The following is a 19,917-nucleotide window of genomic DNA, read 5'->3' as shown; positions in this document are numbered from 1 at the left end:
CTAGGGTTTCCGTGTGTATGCTTGTGTGCGTGTGTAATTAAGATTAAGATGTTCTTAATCTTAATCTGAATTCTTGTGGGTGTGAACCCATATGTCAATAGGATCTTTCAAAGATGTTATTATTAGTTAATTGTGGCCAAATTGAATCAGGGCGGGTCTTAATCTACATTACTGGAGGCCCTATAGAGAGGAAATTCAGATACATTAGTCAGTAGAGCCCAGAAACCAGAAAAAGCCACAAGACTAAAAGTCGGAAGTCAAAGAAAGCCACAGGAGGAGACCAAGGACATCGCCAGGTGACAGAGGACTGCCATCTCCACAACACTACCAACTCTTATTTAACAATTTTTAGGTACTAGAAACAGCAGAGCAATGAACATCTTTGCAGCTAATGGCATACCTACGATCATCTCCTTCAGTGAATTTCCTAGAAAGAGTCTTCCTCAAGGATGTACATGTTTTTAATGTATGCTTTATATTGCCAAGCTGCCAGCCAAGACAGTTGTATCAATTTAGTAATAGAAAAGGTGCTGGTTTCCACACTCCCCTCCGAGGTACTAGGCAATATTATTCTTTTGAAATTTTATTTATAATCATTGCCAATCTGATGGCTGGAAAGTGGCATCACGTTTTCATTTGCATTTTGTGGATTCCCACATGGAACATCTTCTCATGTAGCTGTGCTCCTGGCCCTGCCCTTACCTGCTGCTGGGGAAATTACCGACATCTGTGAAGGGCTATCACCCAGCCCTCACCTATCTCACCTCCTTTTCTGGGGAAGTCACAAATACACGCTGAGAGGCCATCCTCAGGCCTGGCCTTCCTCTACCCGCATCTCTAATTCTATTGTGTGCCATTCAACTGGGGGCATGAAGGGGGGAAATAAGTCTAATAAAAAGGCCCTGCCAGACCTTAAACCCCAAAATGAACAGCCCCAGATGCTAACCAGAACAGAGATTCTCAGTGCCAGAGCCCCCTCCCTGCAGGTGGGTAAAAGCCACATTCCGGCAGAAGTGGGGTGCATGGAGCTGCCTTGTATAGATCCCTGCCCCGAGCAGTTTCTGGCCACCCCGGAAGAACAGCTGAGATGGGCCCTCTTCCCCTGCTCTTTTGCATTTTGTAAGTGACATGGAGATTTGCCCTTTCTGAACTCTTTATTCTGTACAATAAAGGGATCATTGGCTGAAAGTTTCCACTGTGCCCTGAACCTGTGTTCCCACTATGTACCTTTGTAGCAACTTGCTCCATACCATCCCAAACTGCTTTTCCCAACATAAACTTTAGAATTTTCCTTGAATGTGTTGAAGGAAACTACAAACAAGAGTTCCCCAAAGCTTGTGTTTGTCTTAAGTGTAAGATGTGTGGAGGTTGGGCCAGTTATGAAAAATAATCTCTTTTTTCTAGGACCCAATTTAGTACTTGGAATAGCTATGCTTCATCTGAATATCCAACTTATTTTTATTTTATTTATACTATGGGATGTGTGATCTATTGTGTCTTCTTTTTATGCATAGGCAGCTAGGAAGCTCAGAGCCAAACTTCCTTCCAAATCCCAGCAAGTTTATTCCACTTCACGCAAGCCTTTCTGTGTAACCAACCTCACTCTTGGCTCCCTTTTATTTTTCCAATCTTTGTCTTTTCCCCTTTGTCACATCTTCCTCAACTATTTCAAATTCAATTGCATCTTGTTTTGCAGGCATTTACACAATACAGGGTGTAAATAAATAAAATATGGTCATTGATGGATTACTTATGGCTCATTATGGTAGGTGCCACCCAGCTCCCTGGCAGTCACTGATACTGAACTAATTTTTATCCTCCAGAATAGGGAATCCAGGGTTGGCAGACTGTTCCGTCATTGCCTCATTGTGCTGCACCCACCCACCAAGGTTTTGGACGTCTCACCTTCCCCAGCAAAAGCATAGGTCCCTCCCACCTCAAAGCTCCCGCTAACTTGGTTTTGTCATGGCCTCTTTCTAGGAAGGCAGTAGAAAAGACAGCCTCTGATTGCCCAACAGCTACTGCATTGAACAGTTGATCTGGTACAGCTAAAGGGAAGGATGGTGAGGGACACACCACATGTGGCATGAAGGGAAGGTCTGGGGAAAAAGAACCAAGGCCCTAGCAGAATGGAGGAAGCCAAATCAGCAAGGCAAGCATCTAGAGTGTGTGCTAATGAGAGTCCAGTGGGGGACAAGATGCGTGGTCCAAATTCCATGTACGCTCATGAGCAGCCAACTGCCTGCAAAACTCCTGGCAAATAGAGTTTAGATTTGCAAAGATTTCTGAAGGGGAGACTGTCTAAATTTGCTCTAAATCATGTGCAACTGAATGTAGTATGCTACAATCTTCAAGCCTCAATACCATCCTGAACTATATCACCTGCTGCTGTCTAAAACCTCCAGATTCCATTCCCAAGAACAATTGCAGAGCACAGATCTCAGCAAACAAGATTGCTCGTAAGATCCTTTTAAGACACACTCAATATGCACTTGAGGTTTTAGTCTCATTTGGAAGATTGCTACTACCAGCACCAGGAGAGGTATCCATTAGGTCCAAACCAGAAGGAACAAATGTCATTCTAAGAAATGAAGCAGAATAAGGCCTAGACTCAGGTCTGTAAGCCAGTGGCCTCACCAGTGCCTCTTCAGCTATGGCGCATTAATAAGGCAACAAATACTTGTTGATGTTATGGAAATCATCAAGGACCCAGGGCCCTAGACTGCTTCTTTGGAAGGAGAGGAGTCACGGTCTCTATTCCTAGCTCTGATCTCTTGGCTCTGTCATGGTTTTTGTACTCTTTTCTGAGTCCCTCTAGAAAAGGTCTTTATAGGCAGGGAAAACTAAATGTCCAGGCTGACACTGTGCCCAGACCCAGAGAATACTTCTTCTCAGAGTCAAAACATCTCTCTGCATCAATTTCAAGTCATAATCCCAGATCTCTGCATAGGGAAAACAGAACCTAGAACTGCCTCTGGTTCTCCACAGATGAACAGAAGAGCTACACCCCCTCTATTTGTGTTGCCCACAGTGCTGTGGACATACAAAAGCTCAATAGATAAATGCTAGATAAATAAAACGGGATGAAATAAATTAAATAATGTGCTTATGATCTCTAAGTCCAACCAAGTAGTCAACAATCTCTCTTGTTCAACTTTTGTTTCCTTATTGTATCTTCTAAGTGTGTTTAACTGTTCACCAGCACCATGACCTCCTGGGTGCTTATTAAAAATACAATTCCCGAGCCCAAGGTCAGAGATTTTTAAGTAGAATCAAGGTGAAGAGCCCGGGAATATGCATTCTGAACCTCTGCCCAAGAGATCCCTCTACATATAGAGTCTGAAGAACATCGCTCCGGGGTTCACATTCCCAGTCGTCCCCACTCATATCCAGAATGAACTGCAGACCCCCACATCCTCACACCCACTTCCCTGAGGACAGCAAGGCAACCCAGCTGCCATCTGCACTCCACCCTCTCTCCTCTCCACCTCCAGGGTTTCATTTCTGTGAACTCTTGCTCTGGAGAAAGAGTGTGTTGTTCCCACTCTTGTCTGTAACCCCACCCCTAGCTGCCTTATCCAGAAAATTGCTCCATTACATGTACTCTGATCCACATGGACTGTCAAAAGAGGTTCCTTCCCCTCCATCTGTGATAACACTCTGAGTAGTCCCACTCTTAAAAAAAAAAAAAGTTACAGTTTGAGTCTCCTCATTTTCTTTCCTTCACCACCAACCTGTTAAATATATTGCCTATACCTGTTTTCATTCTCTACCTCCCACTCTCTTTAATCCTCCACAATCTGACTTCTGCATGCACCAATCTACTGAATTAACTCTGCAGCATTTGTCATGAAAATGATGATATATTACATCCAAAGTGTGCATCACAGCCAATAAAATACTTTCATATACATTTTATCATTTGAATTCACAAACTGGTGAAAAAAGTACATAATATTTCAGAGATTACCTAGAACCCAGAACCTAGAATATCACACCATCTTCTCAATTTTTGCCATATCCATTTACCTGTGAATTTTGTTTACTTGGCCTTTCTCTTAAGTTGACTCACATATTTTTAACTTAAGTTAATTGAAAGAAAAATGTATATAATTCTCAAAAATGGAAAATGAATGTTATTTGCCAAAAATAAGCATTAGTAGAAAGGAATTCAGTGAAAGCAAAAGAATGTTATTAAATTCCCAATTTGAAGTGACTCTGGCCATGGGCTGTGGTCTAAGGTCCTAAGCCTCTGGAGAAAGTCCTTTCAACCCCCTGTTCCCTGCTGCTCCCAGCCCAGAGAATAGGAAAGCTCAGCCCACCTAGTCAGCTTCCTCCTGGCCTTTCGAGGTTCACAGAGGCTCAGCTCTCTTGCTAAAGGTCAATATTGACCCCAACTCCCTCTCCAAATGCCTGGTGCCTCCCAGGATCTTGGCCCACAGGCTGCTCCCCAACCATCATGCAGCCCACGGCACAAAGCCACTCGCCAGCTATCCCCTAATGACTGCTGCAGAGGTCTCACACCCAGTTTCCCACCGGTTTCTGCAACTGCCCGTCGAGGAGGCGAAAAACTGACAGCTTGGGAGTCATGGGGGGAGGGGGGGCCGGCACGTTTAAGTGCCCTCACTTCCTGAGTGCCCTCTCTGAAATCAAACTGGAAACCACTGCCTGCCAAGGCTTGGAGCCCAAAGTCTATTCACACTTTGTTTAAAAATCAGATCAGCAAAGATTAAAAAGGCATCTAAGAAATACTGGCACCCAAGTAACAAAATCATGGCTGAAATTGAACTGGGAAGCAGATAACTTTCTCAGTATGTGATTCAGTATTATCAAAGGCCACATTCAAGCATCTCCAAAACCAACATTAATATGCTTACTGAACTTTGGGGAGCACTCTAATATCTTATGTATGCACTGCATAGATGAAGACACTGAACCCCAGACATAACAGACATGATAAGTAAATTTCCCGATGTCACACAGTAAACAGCTTGATATAGGTTATTCTGATTCCCAATTTAGTCTCAGTCCCATTATTCCAGAGTCCATCTTCCCTCTCCTTTGGTGTCCAAGACATTGAACTCCTTTTGTTCTCCTCCTACCCATTTTTCTTTTTCTTTTCACCCTGGTTTAGAGATGCCCCGAACTTGTGACCCTGTCCTGTTTCTCTTCTTGCTCTACCCTCCCCCTTGCAGATCACTTCCATCCCCACATTTTCAGGGACAAGTCTCCAAGTTAAACCCCTGCCAGCTTGCTGCGCATCTCCACTTGCATGCCCTGCCGGTGCTTCCAATTCAAAACATGCGGAAGTAAGCCCACTGTGTTCTGGCCCCCTGCCCCTGACCACCTATTTCTCTTCATGACAAGCCATCCTCCTAGTCACCTCATCACCCTGGAATCAACTTTGACTCTTCCCTCCTTATCCTTTGAGGCAGAGGCCTTATAAAGGGGGAGGGGGGTCATCCATTGACAGGTTCGAGTCATGTTTGCGACGAGCTTAGACTCTCTGGCTGCAGGAATCTGTCTTCAAGTCCTCTGACCCATACAAGGTGAATGGCAAAAATAATGACCTGGTGAGCCAGTAGCCACTTTCTCAGAAGAACTGCTTCTTTGTAGTCAACCCTCCAAAGACCCCTCCCTCTTTTTTCACATGAAACAGTTCTTCCCCTTCTCCCACTGCCTTTGATGTCTCTCTTTTCTGAGCCAGGCCTTGGCACTGGTGGGAAAGAAAGTCAGGATGAGACCAGGTCTGCTGATCACCATTAGAATGACTGATCTTATCCTCCAAGGTCAAAGCTCAAAGATCCATTAAAAGTTTCTTTAGATTATAAACTCATCTATTTATTAAAAATATACTGCACAAAGCTAAGTATGACCTCAATGTTTGCCCTCAAGTAGCTCACTGAAGAGTTGAGAAGTACATGAAAATAAATAGTGAAAATTCAGTGTGATGTGTGTGATTATAGAAATTTCTCAAGTTCAGAAGAATGCAAAGGAATGTGTTGGTTAGGATTGTGTCCAGGTATATGTAAGAAGAAACCAAAAACAGTGACGTAATCAAAAAGAGGTCATCTGTCTTAGGTAATGAGAAGTGCAGAGCTGGGCAGTCTGAGGGCAGGTTTAGAAGCTATTAAGGACCAGCTCCCTTTATTTTTTCCCCTCCACCATCTTTAGTGTGTAACTTTCATCTTCATGCTTATAAGATGGCTGCTTGCACATCCAGACATCAAATATGGGCTCTGGGTAGGTAAAACAGGTAAGGGTGAAGTTTAAAAGGCATGTGCCAAGTGAGTCTATCTCTTTTAACCACAAAAGCAATAGCTTTCCTAAGTATAGTGTTGCCTTATGATCCTGCAATTCTGCTATTCAGTATATACCCAGAAGATCTGAAAGCAGGGATACAAACAGACACTGGCACACTGATGTTCATGACAAATTATTCACAATTGCCAAAGTGTCCATCAATCGAAGAATGGACAAACAAAATGTGGTATATACGTATGATGGAATATTATTCAGCAGTAAGAAAGAATGAAGTCCTGAAGCACACAACAACATAGATGAAACTTGAGGACATTATCTTGGGTGAAATAAGTCAGACACAAAAGGACCAATATTATATGATCTCACTGATATGAGCTAATTATAATATGTAAACTCATAGACATAAAATCTAGAATATAGGTTACCAGGGGACGGAATGAGGCTAGAGAACGGGGAACAGTTGCTTAATATGTGTGGAATTTTCAACTAGGTTGAACTTAAATGTTTGGAAAGCAAACACATTAATGTGAATATAATTAACAGTGCTGAATTGTGTGTAAATACAGTTGAAAGGGGAAGTTTAGAGTTATGTATGTCATAGAAGAAAAGCTAGAGGTTAAAACATGGGAATGTATGATACAGTGAATCTTGTGGTAGATAATGACTGATTAATATAAAAAAAGTTCTTTCTACAAGGAGCTAATAATAGAGTGGTACATGGGTGAAAATGTACCTATTGCAAACTGTTGACTAGAGTTAATAGTAATATCTTAATATTTTTGATCAATGGTAACAAATATACCACATCAATACTAGGGGTCAATAATAAGGGGGATAAGGGGTATGGGATGTTTTGGGTTTTCTTTTTTTTATTTATTTATGTATTTATTTATTTATTTATTTATTTATTTATTTATTTTTGGAGCAATGAAAAGTTCTAAAATCGTGGTGATATATGCACAACTATGTGATGATACTGTGAGCCACTGATTGTATACTTTGGATAAATTGTATGGTGTGTGAATATATCTCAATAAAATTGCATTTAAAAAATTCAATATGGAAGTGGATTAGAATAGTGAACCATATATTTAAAAAAATAAAATAATAGCTTTCTTGGAATCTCCCCCCAGTAGACTTCCACTGACATCTCACTGGCTAGGACTGTGGCACAGGGCCATGTGTAGGTGCAAATGAGGCTAGGAATTCAAGTTTTTAAGGTGGGCACTTTGCTGCACTGAACAAAATTGGAGATTAGTGAGAAAGGAAGAAGAGCTGGGAAAGCCAGCTGCCATGTCACGGGGACAGTCTATCAGCTCTGTGGAGAGGTCCAGATGGTGAGGAACTGAGGCTTCCTGCCGACAGCCCTCACCAATGTACGTGACAGCTTTGTGAGTGCGTCAGTCTGTAAGTGGACCCTCCAGCCCCCTTCAAGCCCTCAGATGACTGCAGCTCCAGCTGTAACCCAAATGCAACCTCTTGAGAGACCCTCTGCCAGAACCACCCAGCCAAGACACTCCTGGATCCCTCACCCTCAGAAACTGCACAAGACCATAAACGATTATCGTTTTCAATAAGTAATTTGCTATGTAGCAATGGATAACTGGTATGGTAAATAAGAAAGAAGAGATGGACAGGATATGGATTGAGCAACTAGCAGTGTCTGCCATGAAGAGGGAATAATTGGAGGAATGCAGGTAAATCTTTGCAGAGGAAAAAATATCTTCAAAAGGTTTAGAGTTTGCCAGGCTGAGAAGGAGCATGTGGGGAACCCTTTACAGATAAAGAGAATGTATGCATGGCTCAGTGAGTCAACAAGCAGCATAGGTATAGGGGCCAACACCATTACTTCCACATAGCTTCATTCTAATGGTGGCGTGGGAGGTGAAGACAGTAGGAGATATATGCAAGAGTTGGATCATAGGGACCTTAAAATTCTCGTTGAGAATCTTGATTTTTATCTGACAGGCAATGGGGAGCCATTGAAGGTTTCTGGGAGGGGAGAGTCATGATAAGATTATGTTTAAGAATCATCACCCTGGTAGTAGTGAGGAGCATAAACTAGACACAGTAACTTCCTAGAATATTTAAAAGAAGATTCTGCTTGTGTAATCAGATGTTCACCATTTGGTAACCATATGGTATTTAAGTACTTTAAATTTTGCAGAAATCATGGGTCCTTTCTGAGAGGCCTAAATACCACAGAGTAGTTAGCAGCCCTATATCCAAAATACGAGCAAGCATGGTCCAATGGGCGGAGTGTGCCTGCCTGAGCTCTGGACTTAGAACTTGGCCTGAAGCACACGCTTTTCCTTGGGTCCTACTTGATCACAGGAGACCCTCAGAACCTCAGATCCCTTGCCTGCAAAATGAAGATAATAATGAAGCCTGCCATGTGGCAGTGAGGTGAGACTCAGAAATAACCTCTGTAAGGACCCTGGCATGTCTGCACGTGGTAGAGTGAAAATAACACTTCTCTTTTGATTTCATTTTATCTGTAAAACTGTTCTTTGAGTAAGAGGGTATTGGGCTGTTTTCCTTTACAGGAAGAGAAACTCAGGCAAAGATGATTTATGATTTGTGGGAGAGTTATTGAATCTGGGATTCTTGATCATCAATCCAATATTATTCTACTCAGCAATTACAGTGTTACTTATTTTTGCTCATGAAAATAGAAGTTGAGAAATTTGAATGAAAGATAAAATGGATAATTGAAGAAAGGGCAAAGGATTATTCCCACAAAATGATCTTGATTCTCCTCTCCCTCACTCCCAATCCATAAGTCTCCATTCTATCTGGCTATTATTCCTTCTTATCCTTACTCATCCTATGCCCTAAGGCAGCTAATAGAAGATGATCGTATTTTCCTGGGGAAAATCTTTTACTAGCATAACTTTTCAGTGAATAAGAAGGTATTGGGACTTAGTTTTGTTGCATATATTACAGGTGCATTAGTTTGATTCAGGTCACCAGAAATTAAGGAACTAGCATATGCTGATTATTGGGTATTGAAAGATGAACAGGCAAAGCCTTAGCCTTAAGGTGTCTGCCATTTAGTGGGAAAACAGCCCTTGAACAAATAGCTTTCATGCCAGAAAATAAGTCCTGCCCTAGAGGGATAAATAATCTGCCATGAAGAGTTTAAAGAAACATTTCAGTCTATTTCAGGGTGGGTGGGGGAGGATGATGCCTCTCAAAGTTACAGAGAGGGCACACTTGAGCTAGGTTTTGAAGGATCAGTAGGAGTTTACCAGAAAGAAAGGCAAGTGAGCCAAAGAAGAATAGCATGAGCAGTGCCCAGGGACATAAATATCCCTGCTATCTGGGGGAATTTAAAATATTTTGGCATCACCAGAAGGAAGGGTGCCCAGGCAGGAAGTGGCATGAGATGAGGTTGGAACGACAGGTTGAGGCCTTGATGCCTCAGAAGACACTGGGGAGCACTTGGGATATTTGTAAGCACAAAGTTCAGCTATTAGACTTTTGGAAGAGGCATCTACCAAGGGCTTCTCTTTCTGACCAAGTGTCATGTCCTATCATGCAGAGGTTATTCACAGAACAGGCTCCCACGGGAAATGCACAGCATTCACGTTTCTGAGGCCTGAAGATGTCCCTTCTGTGAGCCCACGGGAGTCACAAATAAGACATAATGTGAGTAAATTACATGATCAGGAGAAACTTAATCTAGGCCAAATCCATTTGGTCCTGAGGGTGATTTATCAAGAAAGCAAACCTGCTGCCAAGATAAGGGAGGAGAGGTCTCCCCGGGCTGATTTACGCCATCCAGCAGAGCATGGACGTCATTGTGCCTCACATTCGAGCCAATTGCTGCTCTCTGACCACTTTATCACCTCCCCTCCATTGCACCAGGGCTATCTGGAAGAGGAACCTCAGCTTTCAGACCACAGCACCACATCAACAGCACCAACCAAGCAGAAAAGCTTTCGGGTCCAGAGGAGTTGCCATGAGTCCCTGAGGCTCCACAGCTGTGATTTGCAGCCCTCACCACGGCCTCATTCCAATGGTCCACAGAGATGTGGGGCGCCTCTAGGATGGGAGAAATTATTTATCACCTGCAACTTCCAGAGTTGCAGGAGGAGGCAGGCCTAGACGGCTCCAAGCCTCCCACGGTTCAGGGAACACCCAGCCCAAATATTATTCCACACCAGGCATTGCCCGTCCTTCTCAGCAGCCCCCTGGGTTCCGGCTCAGGGGCATCTCCATGCCCTGTGGGAGGAAGTCCCTGCCATCCCCACCATCCCATTCAATCCTCTCAAGGGACATCTGACCCCGTCAAGGAACGTACCAATCTAACTGGCAAAGGACCGCCTCACTGCTCGTGGGACACATGAGTATCGGGGCCAGGACCTCATGCTGTTTTGTAACATAAGTGCTTTCCACCCAAGGGGCATAAGTCAAGGCGGGTTTGACTGCGGAGTCCAAACAGCCCCTATCACAGTGTTATTGTAGCCTCCCATTCTTCCTCCCGATTACTCCACTCAACATAATCTACAGTGTTTGGCGATAAACCTGCTGGCACTCAGTTTATAGGCAAACAATTCCCGTCTCTTTTCAGGCACTTATCTTTTCCAGCAGTCAAAGGAAAACTATATATAGTGTCTCTCTGGCGTCTAATGCCCTTTTTTTTTTTTTTTTGGACATGAGCAAGACATCAGGTTTTATGTTGGGGAAAGAGCAGAGTTTAGCTTCTCCCTGGAATATAACAAATGGCTATGTACCAGGATGCAGCAGAATGGCACACATGACTGGTTTTTAAAAAAAAAAAAAAAAAAAAAGGCAAGGGAAGGTATGATTGGGGCTGGAGATACGGACCCTGAACTGGCCTGTTGGTGCCAAGCCCCAAAGCAGAAACTAGGATATGATAAAAGCAGAGTCGATGTTGGTAAATAAAATAGCAACAATAACTAACAATAGTAGTCCTGTATAAAAGCACTAACAACCTCTTTAGAGGACTTGGTGCCATCATAATGCCAAAGTACGTCTGTATGGTATTTTCTTTATAAATCATTTCCAAAACATTCTATTGCATTCTCATAACAATCCTATAAGGCAGGTAGAAGTAGGAATTATTCCTAGTTTTACAAATGTGAAAATAGACATATTACATTTACTTGCTGAAGGTCATAGCACTGGTAAGTAGCAAAGCTAGGGATAAGAAGCACAAGTTTTCTGGTATTTAATTCACTGCTTTTCTCATTCACGTTGCCTTAATGCTTATTCATCTTAGGCTAATTCATTTGCACCCACACACAGTTACACACATATGTACCCAAACAGGGAGAAGCCTAGAAAAGTGGCCCAAACTTCTTTCTGTAGCAGCATCTATAATTTTCTCAATCCTCCACTGCTGATAAAATATTTTTAGTATATCAGAAGGGGAGCCAAATGAATCAGTCCAGCAACAAACAAACAAATGAAAAACACCTTTCCGTTTATGACTATTTTCTACTTTTGGGAAAACAAAGGAAAATTCCCCCAAAAACAAGTTGATAAAGGGATTTAGAAGGCTGTGTCCCAGGATTATTCAGATCGATTCCCAAACCCACATCTCTGGTCCTCTGTAGTCTGAGTGGAAAGCATGTACCCCAAGTGTTATCTTTTCCCTATGACAGCAGGAAAGATACATGCATTTTAGGACAAACAGCATCAAGAATTAAAAACTTAAGGGGGATTTGGTCAACCCGGGGTCACCTCAACATTAAAACAAAGCACCCCATTTCCCAAGAGTGTTCCGGGTCACCAAGGTTTTTCTCTGCACGACTTTAGGAGGCTTTTAAAATACTTCTCAGAATAAAAAGTAATCATCACTCAATACCCAAAACACCTGTCTATCAGTTGTAAATGATTTTTTAAGGACTAGACCCATTCTTTTATTCAAATTCCAGATAAATTCATCTACCAGAAATGCTATGACTACTAAATGTTTCAGTCCCACTTGGAGTCCTGGCCAGAATGGTTCTAACAGGACTTCTTTGAAGGCAGCACTTTTTCATCGACGACTGTGCTACCAGCCCCTTGTGACACAGGTCCAGAAAGGGTTCAGGTAAACTCTGGGGTCAAGGTTTAGTCAAAGGCACGTGAGAAGCTTACCGAATGTTTGTCACACGGAGGGCAGTACCACACGAAGCTCCGGAGTGTGTGAGGAAAGCCTTCCTGCCCCAAACAGGAAGAGAGAACTAGAGCCCGGATGCAAAGACCTTGGTCTCCTTGGAGAGAGGGGCTGAGAAGTGAAGCCGGGCGCTGAGAGCCGAGGACTCCGGCCCTGTCCTTGAGGAGCACATGACCTACCTGGAAGGGACTGTCGTGGTGATACGTGCCCAGGAGGGCCGGGAGGAGGTCTGTCTGAGAATGTGCTTCAGGTGAGGTTCACACCGAAGGTCACCCCTGAGCGGAGACTTGAAGGGCTTTTCCAGGTAAGGAGGTTGTAGTGGATTGAACGGCGGCCCTGAAAAAGATACGTCCGCGTCTTAAACCCCAGGAACTGTGAATGTGAACCTATTTGGAAAAGAGGGTCTTCCTGAGATGAGAGCATCATAGATTTTCTGAAAGGGCCTTAAATCAAATGACAAGTGTCCTTAGAAGAGACACATAGAGGAAAGACAGGGGGACAAGACGGCCATGTGAAGATGGAGGCAGGGATTGGAGCGATTCGGCCATAGGCAAGGAACACCTGGAGCCACCAGAAGCTGGAAGAGGCAGGGAAGGGGTCTCCCCTAGAGCCTTCAGAGGTTGACTTCAGACTTCTGGCCTCCAGAACTGTGAGAGGAAAATTTCCGCTGTTTTAAGCTGCCACGTTTATGGTAATTTGTTGCCGTAGCCACAGGAACTAATAAAAGGCCAGTCCTGGGCCTGTTTGCCCCTAGATTCACTCCCCTGCCCTTTCCTGCTCTGCTCCAATTGCCGGGGGCTGACCCCCATGTCAGCAGGTTTCCAGCTGGGCTCAAGCAATGGGAGGCACCTGAGGAGACTGAGGGTGGGAGAGCAAGAGAAGCCAGGGAATTTCTTCCCTCCCCTCTAAGCCTCGGGTGGCAGCTGCCACATCTCCCCACAGCTACAGCTCCCGCGGAGCAGGATTGCTGTGGTTCCAGTTCCCCTGGGTGGCTTCATCCCTCTGCTCTAACAAAAAGTCATGATCGCTTCTGGCAGTGGTGGGTCCACTACAGCTGGAGCACAGGGCATATGAGGGTGAGCGAGGGAGATGAGCCAGGAGCAAAGGATGACGTGGGGGGATGGGCTAGTCCAGCAAACACTGGAAGGTATTGGGGCCCAAGCAGCAAGCTTTTGGGCCCGTGAATCAGAGCAAGGCATCCACAGACGCAGCAAGCGCTTATCGCCAACTTATCCCGGATGTGACCCTTGACCTGATGGCCCCAGATGTTTCCTGAAGGGGACTCAGGTGCCAGTGGGAGACTGAGAGATAGTGGAAATCAGGGCATGCTCAATGGGAGTCAGACCTCATCAGCAGGTGTTCAGTGAGAAACAAAGGTGCGGTGGACTCGGGGGTAGCAGGTGAGGTTGTAGGGTGCCAGCCCGGAGCCAGCAGCAATGCCCAGCAGAAGAGGCCAGAGCAGGGGAAAGGGGCAGAGATGGAAGATGCCTTGTGGCTGGACTAGCTTCTGAGAGCATGTGAGAAACTCAGCCTGGACTCCCAGGAAGCTCAAGTTGAAGTCCTCATGGCTAAGAACAAGAGTTGAGAAAAGGTTCGTATCCACAGGTTGATGAAACCTATTAGGAAAAAGTCTGTGCATTTTGGAAGGAATTAAGTTCTTTCTACTGTAGAACGCTGCCCATCACAACATAGACATACACAGATGGGTCTCTGGTCTCCTTTACATAGAGAGCATCTCTACTATAGAGAAGCAAACAATAGAAATCAGAGCCCACAAAGAACCTCTGCAAGAATAGGGAAAATGGAGCCTGAGGCAAATTTGACCTGGTTCCCTCGGAAAGAAACTGTTTGTGTGTTGGCCTCAAGCAGACTGCTCTACAGCTCCAGGACTGTGGGCCTATGGCCAAGGGAGCCATATACACGTGCTTGTGCAGATGAGACACAATTTATTAATATGAGGCTCTGCAGGGTGCACAGCAATAAATTATAACGCGTGAAATTTATAAACTGGGATAGCACTAGTGAGAGGGCCTGTGAATTGTAATTCTCTAGACCTGACAAAAGAATGGCTTTGAGCAGCGACAGCTTCGGCAAAGTGAGAGAAATAAATCAGCCAGCTGAACTGTGGTAAGAAAGCAAACAGTTTTATTGGTCTATGGATCTTGAGAAATGTTGATTAAGTCAGATTTGGAATCCCCTACAGTTGTTTTACAAGTTGCTTTATCCCAGAGACCCCCTCAGGCCTACCCTTATTACTACAATCTCCCAGGAAAAAATGGGAAGTGAGTTATGCTGGGTTTGGCAGTAGGAAACAAAAATATATTTTTTTATGGCCCTGGGAAAGGGTAAGTCTGAACTTTCAAGGAGGTGCCTGTGCTCCCAAGGTCTACGTAGGAGGAAAACTTTATAGGCTTTCCATAATATCGATAACCTCTCAGTCTCCAGAGAGCAAAGAACAGAAAATACCTTAAGTTGTGGAACCCATTATTTTTAGAATATATTTAGAATAAATGGGGCTAACCAGAGGCTAGCTTTTGAACTAACAAAGCATGGATTTACTAGGCAAATTAAGAGTAGAAGCAAGAATGCAATGGCCAACTGTTTAAACTGCAGACACTAAGACAACCTGCTTTTAATTATGCCCATGTCCTAAGAGAACACATTTGTTATCAAATAATCAATATGCTAATTACACTCTGGTCTATTTATTGAAGGGGGTCCCCTAAAGATTCCCTTCTAAGAAAGAGTTGGGCTTCAGCAACTGGTCACATTTATTTTACAATGAAGTTTTCAAATTCAAAATTTCATGTATTCAAGACTTGTCTTCCCTGCAGGTCTGAATTATCAGGCATTAACTGCGTAACTCAGCAGTTCTTTGAAAGAACCCAACAGGAAAGAGATAGCAATTCCAAAGAAGGGGTGGGTAGGCAGAGTAACATTCATTAGTCATCTATGTGCCATATTGGATACTGAGGTTCTCACAACCTTCAAGCAGTTTCATTTTACAGAGAAGACTGAGACTCAGAGGTTAATTAACTTGCCAAGGCTGCACAGCAGTCAGTGACAAAGGCAGAATTAACTGACAACTACGTTCACATCCTTTCCATTACATCAGAATTGAGAACTCTGGAATTTCCCGATGGGAAGAGTTCTCTCCATGTCACCCAGCCTCTAGATTCAGACTTAATCTAGCCCCAGAACTAGATCCCTGCCTACTTTATTCTTTATATCTGTGGAAGTAAGAGGCCCAGGAGACCCAGTCTGTCGCAGCCGTTCAGCAGAGCTGCCATGCTTGATCAGAGACGCACGGCATTAGGGCAGTCCTCCTCTGAGTCCGTGTGAAGCGGAGACCATGGGGGACACTGGGGAGTTTCCAGTTTCAAGAGCTGGCTTCCCAAAGATTTAGAAAGGCGGTTCACAGCAGTGCCGTGGTGCAGACCCAAGCAATTTGTTGCAGCCACAGGAAACTTCCGAAATGTCTTTCACAGAAGCTCTGGCTGAACCGGGAGCAAGAGTATGTGTGTGGCCACGGGGAGCCGGCAGCACTCGGTGCTATCCCTGGCTCCCCGTAGCCATGGGAGCAAGAACGTGGGGGGCAGCGGGGGACGGGGAGTAGGGCACATAATAAACCACAGCAATGCAATCTGACTTTAAAAACACAGATCCTGGGAATGCCTACTTCCCTAAAATATTTTCTAATGTCTGAATTAGAAGATTCCTGCCACCTGTGTTGCTGTGTGAACAGGCCTAGGACCCTCCCTCTTCACTCTCCCTGCCTCAGGGACTCTCAGAACCCACACCCAGGTTATTGCCAGGGGCCCCTAACTGAGCGTTCCCTAACCATTCCAGCCAGCTCCTGCCCAAACACTTCTTCCATCGCATTAACCCCACCTCAAAAATCTTTCACAATTCCTCTTAGCCCAGAAGAGGGCTTTAGCGAGGATGCAAATCACTTGGGGATCTTGCTAAAATGCAGATTCTGATTCAGTAACTCTGGGGTGGGACCTGAAAGTCTGCATCTCTAATAAGCCCTCAGGTGACAAGGATGCTACTGTCCCTGGACCAGCTTTGAGAGGTCAGAGACCTCAGAATATGGCTCAGATTCCTAAGGCTGGTGTTGAAAGCCCTGGGCTGCCTCCCCCTGGACTGTTGTTCTAACCCCCTGTATCACACCTCTCCTCCACCCCACCTCTACTCTGTTCCAGGCTGCCCCTTCCCATACCAGCCCTCAGGCACATCTGCCATTCCTACCTCTGGGTTTCCAGGTTTGCCATTTCTCTCGCCTGCAAAGCTTTCATCCCTTCTCTTTGCTGTTCAAATCTTACTTTCCTGCAAGTCCTATCATAAAGACCATTATCTTCTTAACCGGAAGAGTTTCATTCCAGAGTTGTGGCACACAAAGAAAACAAGCCCTGGTTGCTCAGGAAGTGTCAAGCCCAGGGATTGTTTGGGAGAGAATGACAGATCTGGACCACCTCCCTCCAAACAGAGCAAGCCCCAGAAAGCTACTCTGCCCGGGTCCACTGCTCTCCAGTCGGAAGCCCTGCTCCATGGAGGCCATTTTGGAAGCGAAGGGGGCTAGGGTTCAGGAAGCTCCACTATTCGGGGACCAGCAGGCTTCCTTTAGTGGATACCTGCATCTGAGAGAATCTGATTGATGCAGGTAAGGAGTTTAATTCCCCTGCTTCACCTTGGTGAGTCCACATACCAGCCAATGACAAGTGGATTATGTACTTTCCAAAGAGTCTCTATAAAAAGATTTTATTTTATGCCGTCTGACATTTAACTAGGAAATGACAGACAAGTAGGAACAGTTAGCCATACTTTGTTTCAATTTAAGTCTTCAAAAGCACCTTTCCTGACAAAGCCCCCTTAGAAAGGACATCTGAGACTCTCCTTAATTTTCCCTTCTTACTTTCAGACTGTGAAACTCCAGCCAAGATTTTTCTGGTTATAGAACCTCTTCTGATCCTGATATCTCACTGGCAGTGGAAATTATCGAGAACTGGAATGAATTTTTCCATCTTATCTGCCCCTCTGTTGTTATCCAGGGGAGGGTGTGGTGTTATCAGTTTGCAGTGGAGTCTAGGGGAGGTGTTAGCCTTGCAGATAGCTGGTAGGTTTTCTCTTTCCCAGCTTTGCTCTCAGTTGTTTTGAGGGAAATGGGTAACCGGATCTTAGAATCCCTGGATGGGAAGAGATAACATTGACTATAGGCAATCCCATTTACTGATAAAAAATAATATATAGTTTTCAAATAGTCCCATAATGAGTCAATTCTAAATAGTCAGAAATACATTTCCTGCAATTATTCTTAGAGACCTGAATTAATAATTTTATATCTGATTACTCCTCTTGCTAGGGTATTTTATTGAATGCACACAGAATTAGCAACATGGTTTTAAACTTGCAGTAACCGAGTCTTTGGAGACCCAGCAGTTATGAATCAAACTCCAGAGAATGTTCTCTCATAAGAAATGTATTCTACTTCTAGCTTCCCTTCCTGAAAGTAGCAAAGAATTGTATAGAGCAAGAGTTAGACAAGCTCTATCGGCAAGTTTCCAGAATACCAGACCACTGGCTGTTAGTCCTTTTTGGCAGAGGGAAAACATCATAAGTCACTGAAGGATCTAGCCTAAGCCTATCCCAAACATTGAGTGAAGCTGTGGGGTCTTGAAGAAAAAGTCAAGAAACTTGGATGTCATGTCCTGCTCTGTCAATCACCAGCTTTGTAACTTTGGGCAAGTCTTTTAAATAGTCAGAACCTCATTTTCCTTATCTGGAAAATGGGGTTTCAGAGTAGCTGTGACAGTCAAATCATATTATACCTGAACAAGCACCTTGTAAATTTACAAAGAGATTAATGCTGTATAACTGGTAGTCAGTACCATCTGCTTGGTAACAGGACTCAACAAAGCAGGTATCTTCCTCAGCTTCATGCCCAGTCCTCCCCTCCTTACACTGGTTATTTTGTAAGGGTAGAAGTGGAAGAAAGAAAAGGAGCAGGCTTTTTAGAGGAAGCAGAATCTTATCCAGCTTCACATACAGTTCTTTAACTCTCTCCCTTGCATTTCTTTCATTCAGTCCCCAAATAAATTCTCCAATCCCATCCCACAACCTATTAATTGGTAACAAAATTAATTAGTTCTAGCTAACCTAAATAACCTCACTTTCTCCATCCCCCAGGAAGGAGAGGCCATTATGGTATTTGTAAAGGCCCTTTAAAGGGAGATTACCAGTTATCTTCTCTAAAAGGTGGAAGAGGAGACAGTGCTGTTAGGAGGATTCTAGGGTTGCCTCCAGGTCTGGAAGGGGATGGAAACCTATTGATCCTGGGGGACAGAGGATCTCCATCCCAGGCAAAACTCTGGGGAGGTGGCAGGGACTTAGTGAGAAACAGCAGCCATGGCTAAGCTTGGCGGAGAAATGATGAACCCCTGGCCCCCCAGGACCATGCGGACTTAGCAAAAAAGCACATCAGCATTCACCAGTTTGGATGGAGGACCACAGAGTCATCCCTGAATGCTCTGGATTACACAGACCCTGGGCATTCACAGGAACTGGAAGGGAAGAGGGCAGTCCAGTGTTCCAGAAAGGCCCGAGACTGAATTTCCTACCACCCAGCAGGATGGCTCCAACAGCATATCAAATTTGATTTCAAGTAATAAAAGAAATGTGACATTTCTTATGCCTTATCATGTGGCATTAAATTCACATGGCTGCTATTCTTTCTCGGACATTTCTGGCAGATAAATCTGCTTTCTTTGGATGTTCCAGAGTTTGTGGGAAACAGTTCTAAAGATCAGCATAAACTCTTTCTGAAATTACCTTCCGTTTCCAGCCCCAGTGAGAATTTACCCAGGGAAATACCAACCCGGCAAGTATTTCCTTCATAATCTGAAACTCAAGGCCTAATGGCCTCCTCCCCGTTACCCACAGACACTTCTCAGTAAACCCGGAGTGGAAAAGAATGCTTTATCTTTCTTATACCCAAAAAGCTACACAAAATAAACACATCAAGAAATAAATACAAAACATGAAGGTTGGCAAACACTGCCCACAACTACCAGGCAAAAGCTAACATTGAACCAGTCTAACAACTTATGATCCCAATTTTGGAAATAGAGGTTTTATCGTCCTTATTTCACCCTGGGGAAATTGAGGTCCAGAGGTGTTAACTAACTTGTGAGGATCTCAAGTTACTAAACGGCAGAGCTAGGATTAGAACTCAATTCCAACATCTATTCCACTGGACGACCTAATCCCAATTAGTTGGTATTCTTCACAATTATGATTCTGTTTCTCCATTAGTGATAGTGTGTACATGTAACAAAGGGCTCAGCTGCTGAATGTAGAACAGGGGATGCTGGTTTTTAAATATGCCCATTGACATATTTGTTTAACTCCAGGAGCAGAGGCTCGGTTTCAGTAGGGGTGCGTTGAGCCTCGGCTGAAATGTGCCCATAGCTGATTTAATGTGATAATCGGGGTGGAGGTCCTGGTGACAGGCTATGATGTATTGG

Source organism: Choloepus didactylus, chromosome 5 (assembly GCF_015220235.1).
Source record: "Choloepus didactylus isolate mChoDid1 chromosome 5, mChoDid1.pri, whole genome shotgun sequence".
NCBI lineage: Eukaryota > Metazoa > Chordata > Mammalia > Pilosa > Megalonychidae > Choloepus > Choloepus didactylus.
This window is presented reverse-complemented; position numbering follows the sequence as displayed.